General features: G+C 39.9%; 1 protein-coding gene across 1 annotated transcript in view; it reads right to left on the bottom strand.

Moving 5' to 3' along the window:
- The window catches only part of PLD5 (phospholipase D family member 5), a 430,516-nt gene that overhangs the window by 393,241 nt on the left and 12,394 nt on the right, over positions 1-24,881 (bottom strand). The gene's annotated exons all lie outside the window — the stretch shown is intronic.

A 24,881-nucleotide genomic window follows, 5' to 3' on the forward strand; every position in this document is an offset into this window, starting at 1 on the left:
AGATCTGAACAGATACCTCACTAAAGAAGATATACAGATGCCATAAAAGCACATTAGAAGATTTTCAACATTGTATTTCTTTAGAGAATTAATTTATTATTCTCTATGTATTTATGTATATTGTATATATATCATTTTGTAGGTAGTTTGTATGTGTATCATTTAGTATGTGTATATTGTATGTATCATTCTGTAGGTAGTTTGTATATGTATCATTTAGTATGTATATATTGTATGTATATGTATGTATATCATTTTTGCATATTGATTTTATATTTCATGACCTTGCTAAATTTACTTAATAGTAGCTGTTTCTTAAAACATGTATGTATGTAGGTATGCAGTGAGATACCACTACATACCTATGAGAAAGGCTAAGATCCAAAACACTGACAATATCAATGCTCACAAAGATGTGGAGCAACAGGAAAGCTCATTAATTGCTAGTGCGATTGCAAAATGGTACAGCCACTTGGAAAAACAGTTTGGCAGTTTCTTATGAAACTGAACATTCTGTTAACATATCATCTAGCAATTGCACCACTAGGTCTTTACCCAAATGAGCTGAAAACTTATATCCACACAAAAATGTGCATAATGATGTCAACAGGAGCTTTATCTATAATTGCCCAAACCTGGAAGCAATCAAGATGTCCTTCAAGGGATTAATGGATAAATAAATGGGTATAGGTATACAATGGAATATTATTCAGCACTAAAAGGAAATAAGCTATCATGCTCATGGAGACATGAGCTATCATGACATGGAGACACCTTAAATGCATATTGCTAAGTGAAAGAAGCTAATCTGAAAAGGGTAGCCTTTTAAATAGTGAATGATTCCAATGACTTTCTGGAAAAGGCAAAACTATGGAGACAGCAAAAGTACTGATCATTAGTCACTAAGGGCTCAGGGGAGGAAGGGATGAACAGGTGAAACACAGGGATGTTTATGGCAGTGAAACTACTGTGTAGGATATTATGACGGTGGACATATGCCATTATATATTTGCCAAAACCCATGAAATGTACAACACAATCAGTGAACTTTAATGTAAACTATGGACTTTAGTTAACAATTCTGTATCAATATTGGCTCATCAATTATAACAAATGTAACACACTAATGTAAGATATTAATGATAATGGAAACTGTCAGGGAATGGATGAGGGAGTATTTGGGAACTTTCTGTACTTTCTGTTCAATTTTTCTGTAAACGTAAAACTCGTCTAAAAGTAAAGACCCTTATTTTTTTTTAATGATAGTATTGATGATTAAAATTTGAAAATGAATTCCAGTAATAGTAGCAACAAGAATGTGAAATCAAGCAAATATCTGAGGAAGTAAACCTCTGTAAGAAACCAAAGGAATGAACTATTGACATCTACAACACTATGAATCTATTTCAAAAATATTATGCTGAGTGAAAGAAGTCAGTCACAACTGAATACATGCTCTTTGATCCCATTTATTCAAAGTCCCAGTACAGGCAAAACTCATCTCCAGTGACAGAAACCGGATCAGTGGTTACCTGTGGCAGGGAGCTGGGAAAGGCTTTTTTTCAGAGGAGCATGAGTGAGTCCATCATCCATCCCTTTTTGGGGTGATGGAGGTATTATATATCTTGATTGAGATGTTGGTAATATGAATTATGACATTTGTCAAAATTCATCTGTGCATTTTATTGAATGTAAGTCATACCTTGATACATTTGATTTAAAAAAAAAAACAAAAAACAGAGAAAAAACAGAGAAGCTCCAACCAGAGAGAGAGAAGGGAAGGAGAGATAGAGGAAGGAGAAGAATGAGGGAGGAATGGAGAGAGAAGAGGCAGAGACAGAGAAAGAGGATGAGGTATATTGTAATAAAACATTAGCAAAAATAATTACTTCAGGAAATGGAATTGCAGGTGATTTTTATTTTCTTCTGAAGACTTTTCTACATTTCCATTTTAACACTGAATGTGTATTCCTTTTGTAAAAAACATGTTATATTAAAAAAAAATAAGCATACCATTGTAAAAAGAAAGGAAGGAAAAGGGAGGGACATGGATGAGGAATGTTTGTTCATTGTGGCAGTTTAGCCAGAAAGTGTTCAGAGGAGTTGGTATTTGTGTTGGCTCTTACAGAATCAACAGAATTTCAGAGGATTTCACCAAGCCTAGACAGAAGGAACGACTTCTGCCAAAGTGTATGTGGAGGATGTACCGGTAATATGTAGAAGTGAGTTTTCTCAAGATAGGAGATTGAAGTTGTAAGATTGAAAGGGTGAAGCTTCTTTGTCACCAGATTCTTGACTGAAGCAAAGAGAAAGGTTCCATTCACATGAGACACTGCAGTGAATCAGTAACAGAGGAGCCATTCGAACTTTTAAGAGATCCACTGAAATGGGAATGCCAGTCCCGTCTGTGCAAGAGCACCATCTGAAGCTTCCTCTCCACACGGGAACTGATATCCATGAGTTCTGATGCTTCAGTGCCCATCATCAAAGAATGATGCTAATAATCCTTAGTGAGAACCATGGCTCCAGAAGCAGTCTCTGTTAAGTCCAGGTCTTACTGGTGATTTTCCACCATCTGTTACCAGAGGTTCATTTCTTACCGCACGGCTTTTATGTATTCATTTGTAATAAACCCAGAAATTCAAAAATCAGCAGGCTGTTTCATGGCTCTTTAGAGACCGCTGTTTTGCGAAAGTGTTCTAAAATAAACCAAATACCATTTTTTTATTGTATTGCAATTATGTGTGCACATACAATTTTCTTTCCATCTTTCTCTTAAATACAAGCTTTCAGAACTATACCTCGAACACAGGATTACTGATCTTTGGCCCTCTTCGGTTTTGTTCAGTTACACATTTTCTTCATAACATATATTTTTAATTCTCTTAACTGATTGTCTGGGTTCCTCATTTGCTGCATCAAAAAGTTCATTTATTATATAAGCTTGATTTCTAAAACACTCAGTATTGGGGCCACATGGCAATGCCTCAGTTCTCAGCAACCTTTGTGTAGAACCCACATGTGCATTATAGAATTCTTCAATGTTCGTCTCTCGTTTAATCTTGAGGATTTTAGTATCTCTTTAGTACTTTGTACAGAAAACCTACTGCTACTTAGTACCCTAATGCTTCTCAAACTGTGATGTGCCCTGAAGCCTTGGCAACAGTAGACCCGGGGGTTTGGTAAATTTGGAGAGGGTGCCTTAAGTTTTGCATTCCTAACAAAATCCGTGGTGATGCTCCTTCCTGCTGCCTCTTTGTAAAGCACGTTTTGAATAACAAAGCTTATCAGGAGCTTCTTGCACACCAGGCTTTGATTTTTTCCCCCCACATATACCTTTGGGACATGGCAGTCTCCTCCTTTCAGACACATTTTATTCCCTTGATCTTCACTAAGTTATTCTTCAGGCTCAACTGATCTAAATTATATTTCTAATTCCCACTGCTAATCTTGTATTCTTAGAATTTCTTGGCATCTTCTCCAGCTTTAATATTCATTCATTTGCATATTCTGAGTTCAGCATGCTTACCTACAGCACCTTCGTTTTCTGTCTTAGACCTTTCGAGTCCACATTCACTAATCTCTTTCAAGTTGAGAATTTTCCTGAGTTCTTGATCATAATTCTAGAAGAGAACATTGAAAAAACTTCCTCTTTTCCATATTACTTATATATAGATAGATAGACATTGAGATATAGAGATATGTATAATAGATACATGAAGAAATGTGTGCATGTGCACGTGAACACACACAAACACACAATTACATAGATGCCTTAGAAAACACCACTGTCAATCCTTTACAAGGCAAACACATTGGATATAGTCCAGCTACATTGAACTCAAAATTCAATTCCATAAGACAGTAGAAAAACAAAAAATAGTAAACATGTATATTATCTAAATAATTTAGATATTTAAATCATATCATGAATTGGGTTCTGCTCCACAAAGAAAATTTTCCAGCCCATTGTTTTCTTGTGCTCTCAACCTTCTCTAGTCTCGTTTGTCAGTTTTTTGTTGCCTCATTCTTTCTCCAGAAACTCAGCCTTCAGATTTTCTATGTCCTCATTCTGTGGCACTGTGTTCTCCATTTCGATAATTTACTTCAGGCCATCCTTTCTCTAATGCTTCCCTTGATTTAATAGGATTTTGTCTCCATGAAACTGTTGGAGTAACTTTCCACACATATTCTTATCATTTGGCTCATTTATCCCTTCCTTCTTCACCTCCATTCTTATAATACTGCAATTATCAAAATTTTATAGACCTTCGAGCTCAAGAACTCTAGACATTTATCACAGGTTTGAAATTCGCAATCCATCTCTTTGGCTAGTCACAATCATTTTAATCTGTATGAATGACATATCAAGTGCAACACATCTATTTATTTCTTATTTTCCTCACAGTCTACTAATTTTTTAGTATAGCAAACAGTCTCTTATGAGGGTGTCTACTGTCAAAGAACACAGCCAAGAGTTCTATGAATGCTCCTAGCTCCTCTGCTGTTCACCTCTCCTCCCCAGCCACCAATGTGAAAGCAGAGATAAAAATAGTATACATGGTGGCTGGGCACGGTGGCTCACACCTGTAATCCCAGCACCTCGGGAGGCCGAGGCACGTGGATCACCTGAGGTCAGGAGTTTGAGACCTGTCTGGCCAACATGGTGAAACCCCGTCTCTACTAAAAAAAAAAAAAAATACGAAAAACTAGTTGGGCGTGGTGGTGGGCGCCTGTAATCCCAGCTACTTAGGAGACTGAGGTAGGAGAGTCGCTTGAGCCCGGGAGGCAGAGGTTTCAGTGAGCCGAGATCACACCATTACACTCCAGCCTGGACAACAAGAGCAAAACTCCGTCTCAAAAAAAAAAGAAAAGAAAAGAAAAGAAATAGAATACAACATCATATACTATTACTATGGCATTGCATACTATAACAATGCCATGTATCTGATAAATCTGCAAAGCAATCTACATGATTTACTACGTGTCTTAGTCCAGGCTGCGATAACAGACTACCCTAGACTCAGTGGCTTAAGCAAAACATATTTATGTCTCACAGTTCTGGAGGCTGGGAAGTCCAAGAACAAGGCACCAGTAGATCCAGTGCCTGGGGAAGGCACACATCCTGGTTTGCAGACATCTGTTTTCTCCGTGTATTCTCATGCAGCCGAGAGAGAAAATCACCCCTCTCATGTTTCTTTTTATAAGAGCATTAATCCTGTTCATGAGAGTGCCACCTTCATGACCTAATCACCTCCCCATACTTCCTAACACCATTACATGGGAGGTAGGATTTCAATACATGCATTTGGGAGGAGAAGCCACAAACATTTAGTCCATAACACTATGTTTTGAATACACAGCAAAAGAAAAAAACAAGAAACCAACCTGACTTATATCCATTTCTAGCTAAAGCTCATTAGAAAAGAAAGAAGTATTTTAATTCTTACTACAATAGTTTAGAATATCTCGCAAAACCTTAAAAGTTAGCAATTTTCATATATTCTATTCAGAATGTCTTACTTGGCAATTACCCTTCCTGTCATACACATGGGGACCTTGGTCACACACCACAATCTTCCCAACAGGAGAGGAAAGGGCAACCTGTGGACTTGACTATCAAAAAGAAACAACTGGGAAACCCCACGAGATGAAGGGGCTGGCCCAAAGGCTGGGAGGCCATGCAGTGAATCACAGTTTGGCTGAAGCCTCGACATGCAGGGGTCAGAGCAGAAGGAGGAGAGAGGCGAGCACCGGGTTACGCTTCTGGACAGCGTCCATTCAAAGGATCAGAGGGAAATTTTCATGTTGTGGGAGAGGACAGCCAGAACAAATGAGACGCTTTTGGCAGGGAGGACTGGTAGAAGCCAGGTGCAAGCAGTCAGGTTCGCCAGCCGCCTGCCCCCGCCCGCCACCTCCAAAGCTGGAGGCTGCCACATGGCTACTGAGGAAAGCTGGAGAGAGGAGGGGCTTGTCTAGAAAAGCAGCCCCAGCGAGCTGCCAGGATGGGCCCTGTGGGACTCACGGCTCACTACTCTCACCCAATACACGCCCTCTGGAGCCTCCAACAGAGGATAGTTATAGACCTTCCAAGTTCAGCATCCCCTGGTGCCAGGAAAATGCCATGGGGTCAGTCCCGGGAGCAGTGCTCCAGCAGACAGGAACCCATAACACGAAGGACTGGAGATAATATGCACTACCGCTTTCTTTTTAGTATTCCTGACTGCAAAAGTTCCTTCTCATAGCTAAGCTCTGTCAAAAAGGAATTAAGCAATGAGTTCTAACTTAAAGTATCATTCTTAAGAGTTAACTCAGGTAGCTCAGAAAACTTCCTTTTTATCTTTCACCATCTCTAATAATTGCATTTATTTGCCTTTGCATTGGTATGCCTCATGTTTCCTCCCCTCCTCTCCCCTCCCCTCTCCTCTCCTCTCCTTCTCAGTTTCAGCGTCCTTCCTGACTTTTCTTCCTTCCTAACTCTAACTCGGGCCACATAGCACTCACATCCCCTTTTCCCAGGCTATGCAAGATGCTGTCCTACCACAGGCCCTACAGAGTGCCTGTTCTGTACACCAGGCACACTTAGGCATCTGACAGCCCCCATTTAAAAGCTCCACAGAGCTACGTGAACTGCCTGCCACATGCAGGTCTGCAGCAGCCTCCCTCTGCTTTTGGATAAAGGCTTTAATCTGATGGTTTATCCCAGTTTCTGCAGACATGGTTTTCCCATCACTTCTGCCATCCCATCCCCAATTCTGGCTCTAAGTCTGTCCCTAGGGCTTGGATCACTGACTGTCACTGTGTACCTCGCGGAGCACACATCTCCCCGTCTCTAGCCAACAGATCCACCTCTGCACCAGGCTTTACAGAGCAGAACCGGCTGGTGTTGGCAGTTGCTTACTGGATACCATCTCAAACCCCAGCCAAGGTTTATTTTATGTTCCAAAATGACCACAAACTGTCCCAAACTCACCTCTGACTTTCTCATCCACAGAATCTCAGTAACTGAAAAAGAACTTTACCCTATTATCAGCAAATCTTTCTTTATGAGGGCTCTTCCATAATAATCTTGATGTAACTGATGGTCTATATTTTTCTTTCTGCAAAACTGTAGTGGGCTATTTGAAAATCAGCTAACACAACCCCCAATTTCTTTTCTTTTCTTTTCTTTTTTTTTTTTTTTTTGCTGTTTTGTCCTGTGTCAGTTTTCTCTCTCTTACTAATGTCCTGAAGCTGGTCCTTGAAAGTGGGAGCCTGTATGGTTATCTAAGCGACCACATTCCTGAGAAGCAGCAGGAAATAGTGCTATTACTCTATCTTATGTATAAAATGACTATGCTCACAAGCACATCACTTAACCAAGTCAAGCAGACAGTTCTGCCTCAACTGAAACCCATACTTAGCAGAAGATGACATCAACTAGATTTTGCTTCTTGCCTCCAGAAGCACAAACCAAATGCCTTCATTGTCTAATTAACAAAGTCCTCTCCAATCTCCCCCATCCAGTCCCTGGCTGGGAACCTTGTGGATGTTCAACAAATGCTTGTTTACCAGTCTCCAGCACCCACGGGCCCCATGGGAAGGCCTTAGCTAGATGGACACCACTTCTTCCAGCAGGAGGTCTATTGATTTTTGTTTGTTTGTTTTCCAAACAGAGAATAAGAAAAGTTTTAGAAGAACTGGATTCCAAACAAGTTCATGAATGAAAAAGCAGTGAAGACACGAGCTGTAAGCAGTATCCCAGGGAGAAACACAAGCAAAGACGTAGCAACCCCTCTAAAATTAGCAAGGAAATAATATGTTCAATGTTACTGAGATGTTATTTCTATTTTAGAACGTCTTTAACATAATTTTCTTACAGATGTATTAGTGTTCAAGGAAAATTGGTGAACGAATAAGTAGGTGAAGAATAAAAATGGAAAAAAAGTTAGAATGTTAACAAGAAGAGAAGAGATCTAGGGAATAGAATGTGACTAGTTTGATTTCTAATCTCTAACAATCACTGGTTAAAAATCAATACCACTTCATCTGAGGTTAGGCTGCTTGTGGTGCAGAGAACACTGACTTAAAGTAATAATGTTTGCATTCTTCATTCAAATGTTAGAGACTACCAAGGTGCCAAATACATCATCTATCATCAGACCCCCTAGGGAAACATCATATGTTATGATAAAATGCAGATAAAATAATAACAAGAGGTCCTAACCTTCCCCATGTTGTCATGTTTCATGTTTAATTATATAACCATAATGCCCCCATTACTTTTGGCATCAAATTGGTGTAATGTAAGTAAGAAATTATTACCAGAACATATATTCAAATGTTCCCTTTTGCTTTAGCAATTATCATTGGCAAGGAAAGTATATTTGTTCTTTAGTGCCTCTGTTGTACAACCAGGGACACTTCTTAGACCAAAATAATATCTGAGAACACTGGATTACATTCCAACCAGAAAATGTTTGCAATGGGGGAAAAAAATCAGAGAACTAAAATAAGCTTAATTCTCTTTTAAACTGCATAAAGGAGGTAAAGCCAAGAAGAAAGGGAAAAAAACTTGTCTTGCTTGAATTTTTGCTCTCCTAAGATGGAAGGCAGCTTTGAAGAAAATAATACTCCACACAATTACTCCCAAAAAAGTCAGTTTCAACTTCAGTAGGTACAGATTGACATCCCTTTCAATAATTTTATAAAATGGAGGGTTTTGCTATTTAATGTCATATAAGGTAAGGATTTAATAGCTTCTACCACAGCCTTATCAAACATCACTTGATTATGTTCCCACTGGCAGTTTTTTTAAAAGCATTTCTGGATAGATTCACTTTCTTTGCACTTCATTAGACTTTGCAAGATTGTTTCTATCAGAGGACTAAGTGAAACTACAGTTTAAAAGTGTACCCATATTGTCATTTATAATTCTTTTTTTTTCATATACACAACACACACATCAGAATCATGTATACAATTGGTGTCTTCAGGGATATCTAAAGAATCTCAGAACTCTAGAACAGTCCTTAAAGGATTGTGGCATAGATTTCTAAGTGTCTCCTAATATCTGCCCTCATGAAACACCCCTGAATGTTAGCTCATCCCTTGGCTTTCCAGAATCAGGATTATATGTGTCAGCCTCCCTTGCAGCTAGCTGCAGCATGTGACTAAGTTTTAGCCAGCAGGATGGACGGGAATGTGATAGTGCAACTTCTAGGATATGTTCTAAAGGGGAGAGCAGGTGTTCCTTCTTGCCTTTCCTCCATCCTCTGGCTGAGAAAGTGGGCTGGACTCTGTGGAAGAGAAACACACACTCCAGAAGCCCAGGCAGACAGCTGAAAGGGGTCCCAGGAGACTGGAGACCTCATACAAGTCCAGAAGCTGCCTACGTTTTAACTTTCATGTAAGGTAGACATTATGTTCTATTGTCTATGTCTTAACTTTCATGTAAGGGAGATATGAGGTTCTATCTTCATAAGCCATTGCTTTGGGAGCTCTGTTACATGCAGCCAAAACTACATCTACTGCATAAAGATGTCACAGATGAGGACCCTGAGCTGGGACTAAAACCCAGACCTACTAATATCACAAATTCAGAGTTCTTTCAGTGACACCAGATAACCTTACCAAATGTTGTTGTCATATTTTTAAAAAACTATTAGTGATGTCTTACTATTTTACTATGGTCCAATTAGACCTCATTCTTTCTTACTTATATTTGTGTTAATAAAGGAGAAAATGGCCTCTCAGATGCAATGCACCTGCCCCAAAAGACCTTTCTCTTCCTCTAAATTTTCTATATGTATGGGCCACATCCTTTGTGTGTGTATGTGGAGGGGATTGGGGACAGAAGGATGCTAGAGGCAATAAAATGGGGACTGAGCCATCCATTGGAACAGGCCTGGGTTTGAATACCAGGTCTCCACATATGGCTGTTTAACTTCACTAACTCTGTGTTTTCTAAGCACGAAAAAGAGAGCTTCATCCCTCCCTCATGCTGTTGCTGCAGAAATTAAATGAGATAACATATTTGGAGAACCTAGTGTTATACCTGGAACATAAAAACTGCTCGACAAATACAGCTCTGCTTTCTGTCGGGTCTTTATGTGTCTCTTCATTCAAGAATCATTTATAACGTCCTCACATATTATGAGCCAAGCACTGGGGAAGGAAGTAAATAAGTCAACAGGGTGGCTGCCCTCATGGGGCTTTGCCATAGATGGCAAAGGAATAATGCAGGAGCAGAGGGAAGGTAGTTTGAAAGATTCAGGTTTTCTTTTTATTTCTTCAAATTTATTTATTTGTTTATTTATTTATTTATTAAATTTTTTTTTTTTTGAGATGGAGTCTCACTCTGTCACCCAGGCTGGAGTGCAATGATGCAATCTCGGCTCACTGCAACCTCCATCTCCCAGGTTTAAGTGATTCTCCTGCCTCAGCCTCCCAAGTAGCTGGGATTACAGGCGTGTGCCACCATGCTGGGCTAATTTTTGTATTTTTAGTAGAGACAGGGTTTCACCATGTTGATCAGGCTAGCCTTGAACTCCTGACCTCATGATCTGCCCGCCTTGGTCTCCCAAAGTGCTGGGATTACAGGCATGAGCCACCGCACCTGGCCTCTTCAATTTATTTTTATGAGATTTTTGTATGCTGATTGTAGAACATTTTAGAAAATACAGATAAGCAAAAGTAGGAAATAAAAATTATTCCTCATCCCATTACTCAGCACCAACCAGTATTAATATTTTGGAGTATCTCCTTCTTCTTATTCTCTCCCTGTGAGATGTAGTCCTCTATTATAAACATACAGGTTATAGAAAATATACAAAATATATTATACATTTTTTAACTTCTTTCCTTACTTGAAATTTATGGAAAAAAAAATTGTATGTTGTTACTATTTCAACTGCTATGTTTATTCCCTTGCCTGGATGTGCTAGAATTCATTCAACAGTCCCTATGTTTGAAAATTTATGTTTTCTATTAAAACTAACACTGCTGTAATGATACCCTCTAACAGAGGCTTTCCCTAATGTTCCTAACTAAAACGGCTCCCACTCCCCACAATTGTTCACTGCTTCATTCGTCTTCATTGAACTTATCATTTTAAAGTCTACCACATGTGGATCAGTTTAGTGCCTACTCACCTACAAGGCCAAGAACTCCACCTAGCCTAGAAGAGATGTTAGTAAATATTTGTCGAATAAATAAGTTAAATAATAGATGTTGGAATGAACATTCTCAAAGAAAATTTTTATGCATATGTAACCATTTTCTTAAAACAAATTCATTACAGAAAATACTTCTGGGTTGAAGGGTATTAATAGTGTTAGTATTAACCATGTTAATGTTTTGATGCACGTTACCAAATTAGTAGACAAAAACGTTTTTAAAATTTACTCTCCCCAAAAGAGAAAGGATTCATTTCTTTGCATCCTCACCAGTATTTGATAGTATTATTTTTAAAAGGATAAAAGTTTTACTCTTCCTTTAATTTTCATCTATTTGATTGTTAATAAAATGAGCCATTTTCACATTTTGATTGCTCATTAATATCTTAGAGAAGATGATTAAGGGAAAAGTTTGGACATAGTTACCTCTTTTCTCAGGCTTTATATGTGGCAAGTAGGTTCCATGGAGAAATAAAAATTGGCAGAAAGAATTATAATCGCAGCCCAGAATTTAGCTAAGTAGATTTAGTGTTATAAAGAATTTGGAAGTAAAATCTACTAATAATAGTTATGCTGATAATGTATCTTAGCCTTTATTTATCTATATCTTCATATTTATCTACATCTATCTATCATATATCTGTATCTACATCTCTATTGATATGATTATGTCCTTGGCCTTTGCTTTCTACCACTTTACTCCCCTTTTTCTTTTAAGATCTCCCTTTCTTACTTCGTATTTTTTCTGTTTGTTCAGTTGTTGTTTGTTTGTTTTAGTGTAAGGGTAATTGGCAATAAGATGGGCTACACAGGGGATGAACTATGAAGACTTATGATCTCTTTTTAAGGGAGTGTTCCAGTTACCTATAGCTGTCAAACCACCCCAAAACTTGGTGGCATAAAGCAAACTATTTTGTTGTGTTCATGGATTGTGCAGGGCAGGAATTTGGGCCGGGCCCAGGAGGGATGGTTTATATTTGCTTAAGTATGTCTATTTCCTCCATTTGGGAAGACTTAAGTTGCTGGGAGTGACTGGAAGGGCTAACTACAGGAATCATCTACAGGCCTTTTCACTCACATATCCAGAACCTTGGCTGGAATGACCAAAACGGGGGCTCAGCTGGGAGGGTTGACTACAGTGCTTACTTGTGGCCTCTCGACATAGCTTGGACTTCCTTACAGCATGGTGGACACAGAGTCGTCATACTTACAGTGTGGCTCAGAACTCCAAGAATAATGTTTCAGATGCTGCATGGTCTTTTATGATCAAGCCTTGGATGTCACATAGTGTAACTTTTGTCACAGTATATTGGTCAAAGCAGTCATAAGGCCAGCCAGTTTCAAGGGATGGGGATAAAGAATCTGTGGCCATGTTTAAAAACCACTGTGTTAAAAAGCAAACTCATGCCTTTTGGGACACTTCTAGGTGCAGACCAGCTTTTGGAAAATACAGTTTATTTGGTTAAACATTTGGTTATTACAGTTTATTTAGAAAACACAGTTTATTTGGTTAAACTGCTTAAACATGTATTTCTGATCATCAATTGTCCAACATTGTTCTACGCACGGTATTCACAGACAAGAATAAATGACTATCCCTGCTAGCAAGACATTTGCTAGGATACGGAAAGTAATTTGCTAAGATACAGACAAGTACCTGAAACAATGGGAGTGCAATTAAGTGCTGAACCGTGATAACTGATCAAAGATGCAACAGAAATTCATAAAAGCAAGAAAGTTGTGATGGTTGGTACAGTTGCAGTCGGTAACTAAGGCACTACAGCAGGGCTTTGACGTGTGGGTGGGACTGGGAATCAAACTCCTACAGTGAGCAGTTTGGGGAAGGAAAGAAGAGAAGAAGGAGCAAAGGTACAGAGCCCAGGAGCCTGAAACATCCAAAATTGTGGGAGAGAGGATATAGTCAGTAATAAGGTAGATTCTATAGAAAATAATCCTATGAAGAGAAAGGATGGTCTGCTAGCAAGACTCCATTCAGAAAAGGGTCATTGTAGAACGTTGATCAGGGAAGCTATGTTTAGGATAACTAAATGTCAGGGCTTTGCAGATGAAATAGAGGGAAGATGAAACGTTAGGGACGGCAACTAGAAGCCATATCCACATACCACTTAGAGTAGTATCATTTAATGTTTTTCTTTAAGTCAACTCAGTTTTTTAACCTAAGTACATTTACATAAAAAGGAAAATAAATTTTGTGTCAGTTTTCTACATGGAACATTACTATGAGTAGGTATGTCACCCACCTCTCTGTCTGTCTCTCTGTTATGAGTAGGTATGTCCCCCACCTTTCTCTCTGTCTGTCTCTCTGAAGTTAATGGTAGAGAGTAGACAGTTGTTAAAGACTCACTAGCACCGAACTGAGCTTTTCCCTTCATTAAATAGGCAGGATTACTAGAGAACTGAAGAAGGAATCCCTTCCTCATTAAAGGATCCAAAATTATGCCATAGCATGTCTGTACCTCCTAAATTCTCTCTCACCACCAGTGCTTTAAGTAATCCCAGACAAACAAATCTGAGCAGAAAGCAAAGCAGCTGGACTGGAGCATGTCTGAGTACAGGACACACTTCTCCTCTGTAATAATAAAAATTACTCTACAGAAATATAATAAATCAAAATCATTCATGTTATTAATCCACTAACTTTCATATGACCTTCACTGTCCTCCTTCCTTAGCTTTGCCAGATTTGTAGTTCTGCCCACTTTGGGGCAGGCATCTGCCTGTTTCATTGACATGAGCACTGTAAATTCTCAATGATCAATGCTCATAAAGAAACGGAATGAAAACTAAATCTATTTACATTTGTTTTGGAATCAAGCACCTCTCATTGGAATTCATAAATACGAAAGACTCAGGAATAAACCATGGACGAATCCAAAGAATGTTTTGTAAGCTTTACAATGCATTCTATGGCTGGGAAAAAATAGATTTAAAAGATTTACTTTCCTAATTCTTATTTGTTCAATCTAAAATTAAGATATATTAACATTCCATTATATATATATATACACTATTACATCATACTGTACCTTAAATATAAACAATAACATTTATTTTTTGATGATATATTAACTTGGCCTATGTTCTGTCCCTCTCTTTGTATATTTTCATATAAGTTAATATATGTTAATTGGCTGAACAAATGAGTTCACTTAATAACATATATTGACTTGTATGAAAATATCATTCAAGGAGAGGGACAGAATAGAAATCTAAGAATAGCTGGAGATGCTAAGGCACAGTTTACTTGTTAACCTTATCTACTCTTATGACTTCAGCTACCACCTATATACTGATTCCCAAGTCTATTTCTGCAATCCAACCCAGCTGTCCTCCTGAATTTCAGATACACATCTAACTCGTTAGACATCTCCATTGCAATGTCTCTCAAGAACCTCAAACTTAACACATTTAAAACATAAGTCATCGGCTTTCCCCTCAAACCTTGTGCTTGCCCCTAGATTTACAATGTCGATGGTCACAGTCTAGGAGCTTACCCAAGAGGAAACTGAGTGATCCAGCATTAGTCCTCTTGATCACTTCCCATATCTAATTAGTAGCCAAGCATGCATACTGCCCTTTAAAGGAATTCATGCAACACTTATTTTTAGTAGACTCTTGTTTATGCAGAATAGTAATGGGAGAGAATTATATAATCACATACCTATTCTGATTAACAGTTACCAAGAGTGCTAATTTTCACATAATTACAGTGTAACAAAACACGCAACACTGTTAAATGAAAGATACCTTTTCTTGTATTTTTCAAATCATTTAACAAAAGTCTCAGGGAAATTACAACTAATGAATTAAATATTTAACTACATGTTTGTGGGTGCTTACACAAGTGCACGTGCATGTATGTGTGCGTGTACATATGTGTGCATGCATGTGTGTGTATCTCCTGACTTCTGCAAATAAATTTAAGATGGAGAAGATAAAAATAAGTTGTAAAACAGAGTCCTGTGGGGCTCACGACTATAATCTAAGCACTTTGGGTGGCCGAGGTGGGTGGATTATCTGAGGTCAGGAGTTCGAGACCAGCCTGGCCAACATGACAAAACCCTGTCTCTACTAAAAATACAAAAATTAGCCTGGCATGGTGGCACACACCTGTGATCCCATATACTTGGGAGGCTAAGGCAGGAGAATCACTTAAACCCAGGAGGCGGAGGTTGCAGTGAGCCGAGATCGCGCCACTACACCCCAGTCTGGTGACAGAGCAAGACTCTGTCTCAAAAAACAAAACAAAACAAAACAAACAAAACAGAGCCCTGTGGAGGTCTGATTCCCCACCCAATAACCACTCCATACCTAATATGGTTTGGATCTGTGTCCCGACTAAATCTCATAGAAATGTCATCCCATGTTGGAGGTGGGGCCTGGTGGGAGGTGTCAGGATCATGGGCACAGATCCTCCATGAATGGCTCAGTGCCATGCCACTGGTGATGAGTGAGTTCACGTGAGATCTGGTTGTTTAACAGGATGTGGCACCTCCCACTCGCTCTAGCTCCTGCTCTGGCCAGGTGTCATCCTGCTTCTGCTTTGCCTTCCACCATGAGGAAAAGCCCCCTGAGGCCTCCACAGAAGCCAAGCAGATGCCAGTGCCATGTTTGTACAGTTTGCAGAACCAGGAGCCAATTACAACTCTTATCTTTGTAAATGACCAAATCTCATTTATTTCTTTCTAGCAATGCAAGAATGACCTAACGACACCCCTCCACTTCCTTGAAGCACAGGGCTTCCAATTTTGATAAGTTATAAGCAGACCTATGCTTCAAGAAGCCCAGATGCCCTCCACTTCACGATGGGAAGTTTTCGGTTTCCTTTGCCAGCAACTGGTTTAGGAATAGCCACACGGAACTCTCTCATCAATCACGGTGAGTGCAATGGGAAAGAGCTCTTAAGAAGCATTTCACTGCTCTTAAAAAGGGACTTGAGGTCAAGTGCTCTCTTTTAGCCTTTGAATTTTTTTTGTTTAATGAGGATATGACGTCTGGAGCTGTTGATGGCATTTTAACACCTGAAACAGACTCTAGAGCCTGCTGATGTGGAGCAGAAAGGTGGAAAGAATCCTGACAATGCTGTTAAGCTGCTGAATTAACAACGCTTCACATGTTTTATGTGGGATAAAAGATTGCTTTACTATTTAAGACATTCTGCCTTCGGCATTCTCTTAGTTAATGCTGAACTTATCACAAGTGACACAGACTAACTAAATATGGGTGTCTTCTAGTTTTGTATTTTGCTTTGTTGTTATATTACAAAACACATGCCTGTCATTTCTTCTCTCATTAAAAAAATGTACCTAGCAGAAAAAAATTTATCTATTTTAGTTCTTTGGAATATAGAATAAACAGAAGTTAGATGCACCAATGAAGAGAGGAGAGGAAGGTCCAACTGACCAAAAGAAAAAGTTCAAAGGAACCCAAAATGTGTTGTTTTCATCATTCTGGTCCATAGAGTTTTGTCAAAAGCAGCCAGCTGATATGTGTTCAATTGATTTAGTCCTGGGGCTTTCTTCAGTAAAAAATAGACAAATATGAGCATCAACTCCTATCATTCAAGGTCCTATTAGACTACAACATCCATGACGTTTCAACCTCGAGGGCTCTGTAATCCACAGGGCCCACTTAGGAGTCATCATCCTTGAATAAAGCCAAGAAGGTTACTCAGTTCATTTTCATACTAAACAAATTGAATCTTTAATCACAGGGCAATTATCAACAAGCTGTTCTTTTGCAATTACTGCCTCCATCCATTAAAGCATTTTTTTAACTGTGATATCTAAAAATAAATTATAAAGTCTCCCCCAAAACAAACTTATAGCTCACATTTACCTTGTAGCATATATTTTCTTTGTCTCCACTTCAGCAACTTGTTTCTCTAAAAAATCCATTTTGAATATTTAGGGAAAAGGTGTTTTCTGCCTCGGTGAAACATGATTTTCCCAAATATTTTTTTAAACTAATTTTTCTTATTATTCTGAATTTCCAAAATTTTCCTGCATATCATAACTCTGCTGAAATGCTGAGTAATTTATATGATTCAAAACTAGGGGCTGAGTGCAGTGGCTCACACCTGCAGTTCCAGTACTTTGGGAGGCCAGGACAGGAGGATTGCTTGAGTCCAGGAATTTGAGACCAGCCTGGACAACATAGTGAGACTCCATCTCTAAAAAAATTAACATAAATTAGCCAGGCATAATGGCATGTGCCTGTAGTCCTAGCTACTCAGGAGGCTGAGGTGGGAGGATCTCTTGAGCCCAGGACGTGCAGGCTGCACTGAGCAGTGATCATGCCACTCCACTCCAGCCTCAGTGACAAAGTGAGACACTGTCTCAAAAAATTTTTTAAAAATAAAATTTGGAACATTAACAATAATATGAAATTATACTAGTGGTTTGAAGCTGTTCCCCCTAAAAAACTATCAAGTGAATCACCACTTTTTATTCTGTTTTAAAGAGGACACAGCAATGGGGAAATGGGTTTATTTGTAACAGGAAGGCTTAATTAGACCCCAAGAGTAGATTTCTAAACAGGGATGAATTTCCCTTTTCTTATTAAATATTGACAAATTGTAATTGTACATATTTATGGAGTGCACCCCCATGTTTATTGCAGCATTATTCACAATAGCCAAGTTCTGGAATCAACCTAAATGTCCATCAACTGATGAACAGATGAAGAAAATAAGGATGCATTTCTCAGGGAGGCTGTGATGGGCACATTTTCTTCATGTGATTACGATTTTATTGTATTCCACAGACATCACAGCAAGGTTCTGCAACATCATCTCATGGGAGTTTAAGGTTCCATGTGATGGACCAGAGAAAGGGAGACCTACCCTCTGAGCTGTGCATTAAAAATAGCATCATCGGACCTCAGGATGAAAGACAAGGGCAGACGTCAAGTTGCCCAAGGAGCTCAGAGGTGAGGGGCATGGATATTCTCACTGCAGTTATACTGTAATCACATCCACATCCACAGAACAACCAGCCCTGTGGGGAATCATTACCTCCTTCACCCCCTGCCACCTGCACCTACAAGCAGAATTATGGTGTAATAAAAGCAGTGCAAGCACAAGAGTAGGAGTTGAAAATAAAAAGTATTAAAAAGGCTGGAATAAAAACAAGTAAGAGAAAAACAAATATATAGCACTTGCTAGAGACAGTATAAAAGCTCCCATTTTTGTCTCAAAAACTTAAGAGAAATGCTGTTACCAGTCATATAAAAGCACTAAGAGTTCTGGCACATGTTAGACTCATTTGCTAAACAACCAGTAAGTGACAGGTATCTACATAGACAATTTTAACACTGGGAGGAACCTCGAGGGGTTCAACACTTTCTTTGGCAAGTTAGTAATGATGGTTACTCCTGGTTGCATGGATGATAAACCAATTGAAAATAAGAGGGAACTTATATACATCTTAGTGATCTATATCTAGGAAATTAAGCCTAAGTTACATATTATCTAGTCTCCAGTTGGAGACATCTGGGTGGAAGGACAATTGGGCCGTGATACTCTCACTTTACTAAGCCATCCACCTTTGCAATTTAGTTCAAGGAAGAAAACGAACTTCCTAGACAGAGATATGAGAGGCTCAGGATGGAGCCCAGGCCGACTCTGTTGAACGTATGCATACTAGAGAAGGGCTAAGGACTGCAGCATGAGGAATAATGAGCTTCCTAGGGAAAAAAAAAATGCATTCATGCACTCTAAATGGAAGAATAGGAAATCAGGATGTGCCCCAGGCACTGGTGGAGAGGAGCAATAGTGAGAAAGACACATTTCTTCTCTCTCAATTCCACCAGAAAGCTTTGCCTCCATAAAGGAATAGGGTCCTAGGAAAAGAAAAGGGGCCCAGGAACAGTAAAGCTCGTTTCCATAGAAAAATCTCAAGGCGCTGGAAACACAAGCAGTGCTGTTTGAAACCAAGAGGTCAGTGTGGAGCGAAATATTGGATGGGAAAAGATTCTTCCCAGTCCAGTAAAGTGGCATAGTACGCTGGCATGGTTCAGTTTCCAAGCGGATGTGCAGGAACTCAGGCAATGCCAGCCTCTGCACCAGTCCCAGATTCAGCATCTGCAAGTGACTCTAAGCGCAATAGGACAGCAACGCAGTATGAACAGTGATCACAGCGGAGGCCACCACCACCATCCTCAGTAGCAGCACGTTGCCAAGGGTGAGAGGTGGCCCAGGCGGCAGGAAGTGGTATCCTTGCTAAGAGTACCATTTCCCAGTTATATAAGGGTCTATCTCTGGACTTTAACCAGACAGGTAAGCTACTTAAAAGAGTAATCTTTAGCAAAACGAATGCCTAGAAAGTCTTTTGATCCCTGATCACCACAAATTTTAAAACACACACATGAAAAAAATGTTTCTGATTAAGAAAAGCTGTAAAAACAGCAGGCCTTTGGCATTTGGGGATTTAATGTATTTGGTCTAAATTTTTTACCAGCAAACCTGAAATTCAATCTCATATGATACTTCATAAACTTTTGAGACACAAATCTGAACCGTGAATGTTGTGCAGAAGTGACTGAGGCCAGCAGGTCATTCAAGCCTCTACATTTCAATAGAACTTTGCTGAGACCCCCAATTCTTCTTAGGAAGGTGCTGCGCTGGAAAGAACCTTCCTTGTTATAATGATGGTCTTTTTACTATAGCAATAGTGACAGTGAATAAAATGTTAAATTATCCATGTGGTTAACCATACCTTATTGATGACTGCCCTGAGCTATAGAATTAAATGTTAATGAATGGCTAAATCAATCTACCTAACATCCTACTCAAACTGGACAGCTAATCTTGAAATTACAGCTGGCAAAGATTATATTAAGTTTATTTCTTCTTTGAAGAGATCCATTGGCTAAAACAACACAATTCCAAATGCAACTAGAAATCTACTCTGTTCATATCAGGAAGGAAATGTTTTCCTAGATAAGTAGCCCAAATAACAGCTCAACAATTTATCCGAAAGCCCATTTATCTTGTTCTGTTTTAGTGTGGAAATAAGCAAGCCTGAGATTCAGAATAGGTGCGAGGCTAGATACCAGCATAGTGGTAATTACATTTAATAAATGGTGGTAGGACTTATTATTCTTTCTCCACGAATGATTTTAAGTTTGGCTTTTAAGTCATTTTCTCAGTAAAGACTTTTTTAACCTGGTTTTTTTTTTCCTCAATGCCAACCAGCAACTCTATTCAAATAACTTTTCACCAGTAGCAGGTTTCTAAGCTAAAGAAATGTGTATTTGGCCAGGCACAGTGGCTCATGCCTGTAATCCCAGCACTTTGGGAGGCCGGAGTGGCCCGATCACCTGAGGTCAGGAGTTCAAGACCAGCCTGGCCAACATGGTGAAACCCTGTCTCTACTAAAAAAAAAAAAAAAAAAAAAAAAAAAAATTATCTGGGCATGGGGGTGGGTGCCTGTAATCCCAGCTAGTTGGGAGGCTGAGGCAGGAGAATGGCTTGAACTCGGGAGGCAGAGGTTGCAGTGAGCTGAGATCATGCCATTGCACTCCAGCCTGGGCAACAAGGGCGAAACTCTGTCTCAAAAAAAAAAAAAAAAAAAAATTTGTTAGTTGACCAAATGGAAATGACCAACTATATCATCTCCAACTCCTAACCAGAAGCCCAAAGACTCTTTCAGAGTTACTATATTGAGGAGCTCTTCACCATGCTCTGTTCTTTCAAGAAGCACATCCTCCCATTCTTAAAAACAGGAAAAAAATGAAAGACTACACTAAGGTAAGTACATTCAGCATGCCCAGTAGCTCATCTCCGTCTGCAAATCTTTTTGCCTGAATATGTTCTCCTCAACACTCACATTTTGCCTGGGCATATCAACTTCCTTTCCTTCATCTCGATACCAACTCTGTGACAGTTATTCTAAACCCAATACAAAAGTCAAGTAAAGTGAGATATCCAAATAGAAAAACACATAGCCTAATAACATAATAAAGACAACTATCTGAAAGCCACAGAGGGCCGGGCATGGTGGCTCATGCCTGTAATCCCAGCATTTTGGGAGGCCAAGGCAGGCGGATCACTTCAAGTCAGGAGCTCAAAGTCAGCCTGGCCAACATGGGAAAACCCCATCTCTACTAAAAATACAAAACTTAGCCAGGCATGGTGGTGCATGCCTGTAATCTTAGCTACTCAGGAGACAGGCAGGAGAATCACTTGAACCCGGGGGGTGGAGGTTGCAGTCAGTCAAGAACTCACCGCACTCCAGCCTGGGTGACAGAGCAAGACTCCATCTCAAAATAAATAAATAGGCTTGGAGTGGTGGCTCACTTCTGTAATCCTAGCACTTTGGGAGGCCAAGGCAGGCAGATTGCCTGAGCTCGGCAGTTTGAGACCAGCCTGGACAACAAGGTGAAACCCTGTCTCTACTAAAATACAAAAGAAATTAGCCGGGCGTGATGGCATGCACCTGTAGTCCCAGCTACTCGGGAGGCCGAGGCAGGAGAATTGCTTGAACCCGGGAGGTGGAGGTTTCAGTGAGCTGAGATCGCACCACTGCACTCCAGTCTGGGTAACAGAGCAAGATTCCATAACAAACAAACAAACAAACAAATAAATAAATGCCATAGAGGGTAAATACCTGCCTCTTTTGAACTCCTTCTTGTACACTGCTCATTATTGATGTTTTGTCAGTATAAATGCTAGTTATCAGCGGGGATATTCTACCTGTTCCATGCGGCCCCTGCCTTTCTTTCTTCCTCCTTTACACTTAGAGGACATGATGCCTTCTAATTCATCTTGTTCTATTGTTAAAGAAAATGGGCAGAGAGATAGTAAAGCACTCCTTTTCATAAACCACCTTCAACAAAGCTCTGGGGATTGTTGTCTTGTTATTACCTTGTTTTTGTAACATTCCTTAGAGTGAAAAAAAGCCACAACCATGATGATAATTAATTTTCAGTTTTTGGCTTATAGGATACCCTTATGAATAAGCCCCCAATAGGCCTGCACTCTTGGTGTGACCAGGAAGTCAGCAGGATGAGAAGGCAGGAATTACTCGGTGGCTTATTGGGAGCAGCACCGGGAGCAGCACCGTGAGCAGGCTGATCAGTGTGGAGAAAAAGCATTTGAAATGAGAGCTAGGGACTCCAGATATAAATGTACATTCTTCACACGTTCACACTCCTGAAACGCCCTACCAAAAGTTAGCATCAGCCTTGGAGCGCTGGATTATTGAAGCATTTCAATGCCTATCTCTCCATGCTTCCTTCTCTTCTTATCCATCTTTTCTTGGTTCTCATGGGAGATGTTTTATTAGTATGAACGAATGGGCTGCTGTTGGAAAGTTCCCAAGTCAGTTTTTGAAGGAGATTTGAAATCTCAGATAATAGTGTCTTGGCTCATGATGGCTGACTATGGAAGACCCCTTTCCCACGCACAGGCCAAATAGTCTAAGCGCAAGCGCGCGTGCGCGCGCACGCACACACACACACACACACACACACACACACAAAGGTTGGAAAATAATGCCAAACGGGGAACCATGGAATACAAATGGAATTATGACTGCCAAGTGCAGAACATGATTCTCCAACAACAGACCACTCATGCTGGAAAGAAAAGAATGACAATATCTGTATGTACAAAGAGAGTATCTGTACACACATGCATGCAGACACATACGCACACACTATAGTAGGATACTACATAAAGTCACTGTACCACTTAGCACGCCTTGTCATTTGCTTAGTAGAAGACTTCTCTCCATCATCTGAATGAGAGTTTACAGGCCAGGGTTATAATTAAGGATATGTCAGGAGTTTTATAAAAAGTTCACGTGAAGATGTTTCATCTTCACCAAAACATCTGTTTTGAGATTTTACTAGATATATTAAATGACTATCTATTTCTCTTTTAGAGCCTTTTAAGAGTGGAGCTGGTTGGGGCTGAAAATATAATATCATTTTGAATATACTTATGAGAACATATCTTCAACATGTTAGGAAGGGGCAGAAAATGAGATGAGCCTGGAGTATTCTGTAGTACCACAGCATAAGGAAGTTCCCCCAAATAAAAGGATGTGGGCATGTTCAACGGACACAGGAACTCACCTAAAAGAGCTTCTCATGACCAAAGCAGGAACAACTTAAAGAATAATAAAAGTGGCCGGGCGCGGTGGCTCAAGCCTGTAATCCCAGCACTTTGGGAGGCCGAGACGGGCGGATCACGAGGTCAGGAGATCGAGACCATCCTGGCTAACACGGTGAAACCCCGCTCTACTAAAAAATACAAAAAACTAGCCGGGCGAGGTGGCGGGCGCCTGTAGTCCCAGCTACTCGGGAGGCTGAGGCAGGAGAATGGCGTAAACCTGGGAGGCGGAGCTTGCAGTGAGCTGAGATCCGGCCACTGCACTCCAGCCTGGGCGACAGAGCGAGACTCCGTCTCAAAAAAAAAAAAAAAAAAAAAAAAAAAAGAATAATAAAAGTAACATCGAACTGGGTTTTACCTACAACATAAGATAAATATCCCAGGGTTCTACTGATATAAATAAAGGATTGAATAAATAGATATTGAGGGAAAATAGATGAATCTTCCTTACAAAAAATTACAAAGAATAAATGCAGCTACTCCCTAGCCCAGGAGTTGCTGAATGTGGGGATGTGGGACTTCATGTCCAGCTTCAAAAAATTAGAGTGTAGAAACGGAAAAGTAGTAACTTTACAGAGAGAAACCTGGCAAACACTAGTTTCACCAAACAATAAAGATTAGCATCATCAATGTCATATAAATAGCATGTATGCCGTGATATGATGTAAAAAGAAGTGCACTTTACCTCTGTGGTACTCGATCCTAAAGCCCATAATCCCAGTCTAATCATGAAAAAGAAAAATCCGACATACAGAAAGTGAGGGACATTCTATAAAAGACCCGACCTGTATGCCTTTAAACTGTCAAGGTGGTGAAAAGTAAGGAAAGCTTGAGAACGGTCATGGACAAGAGGTGACTCAGGACACACGACAACTAAATGCAATGTGGTATCTTGGATGAGATCCCGGAACAGAAAAGGGACGTTAATTTAAAAACTAGTGAAATTCAAATAAAGTGTGGAGTTGAGATGTTAACACATTAGGGGAAACGAAAATCAGAAGAAAAGGTGTATAGGAGATGCTTGTACTATCTTTGCAAATTTTCTGTAGCTCTAAAGGTATTCCAAATGAAATTTTTTTTAATAAAAAGATACATTGGGAATCTCACAGGTAGCCTCTTAGCAATGTGTGCACATGTCATGGACATATCATGGATTAAGGCAAGAGGATTTCAGGGGATGGAAAAGTTTGGAATCAGTTCAGTCAGAAGTCATAGTAGACGATTCTTAATAATCAAGGCTGGCCAGCCTTTAAGGGTACTTCGGTGGGTTTGACCAGGTGCGGTGGCTCACGCCTGTAATCCCAGCACTTTGGGAGGCCAAGGCGGGTGGATCATGAGGTCAGGAGATCGAGCCCATCCTGGCTAACATGGTGAAACCCCGTCTCTACTAAAAATACAAAAATAAAAATTAGCTGGGTATGGTGGCGGGCGCCTGTAGTCCCAGCTACTCGGGAAGCTGAGGAAGGAGAATGGCGTGAACCCAAGAGGCAGAGCTTGCAGTGAGCCAAGATCGTGCCACTGCACTCCAGCCCAGGTGACAGAGCGAGACTTCGTCTCAAAAAAAAAAAAAAAAAAAAAAAAAAAAAA

Source organism: Theropithecus gelada, chromosome 1 (genome assembly GCF_003255815.1).
Source record: "Theropithecus gelada isolate Dixy chromosome 1, Tgel_1.0, whole genome shotgun sequence".
Lineage (NCBI taxonomy): Eukaryota > Metazoa > Chordata > Mammalia > Primates > Cercopithecidae > Theropithecus > Theropithecus gelada.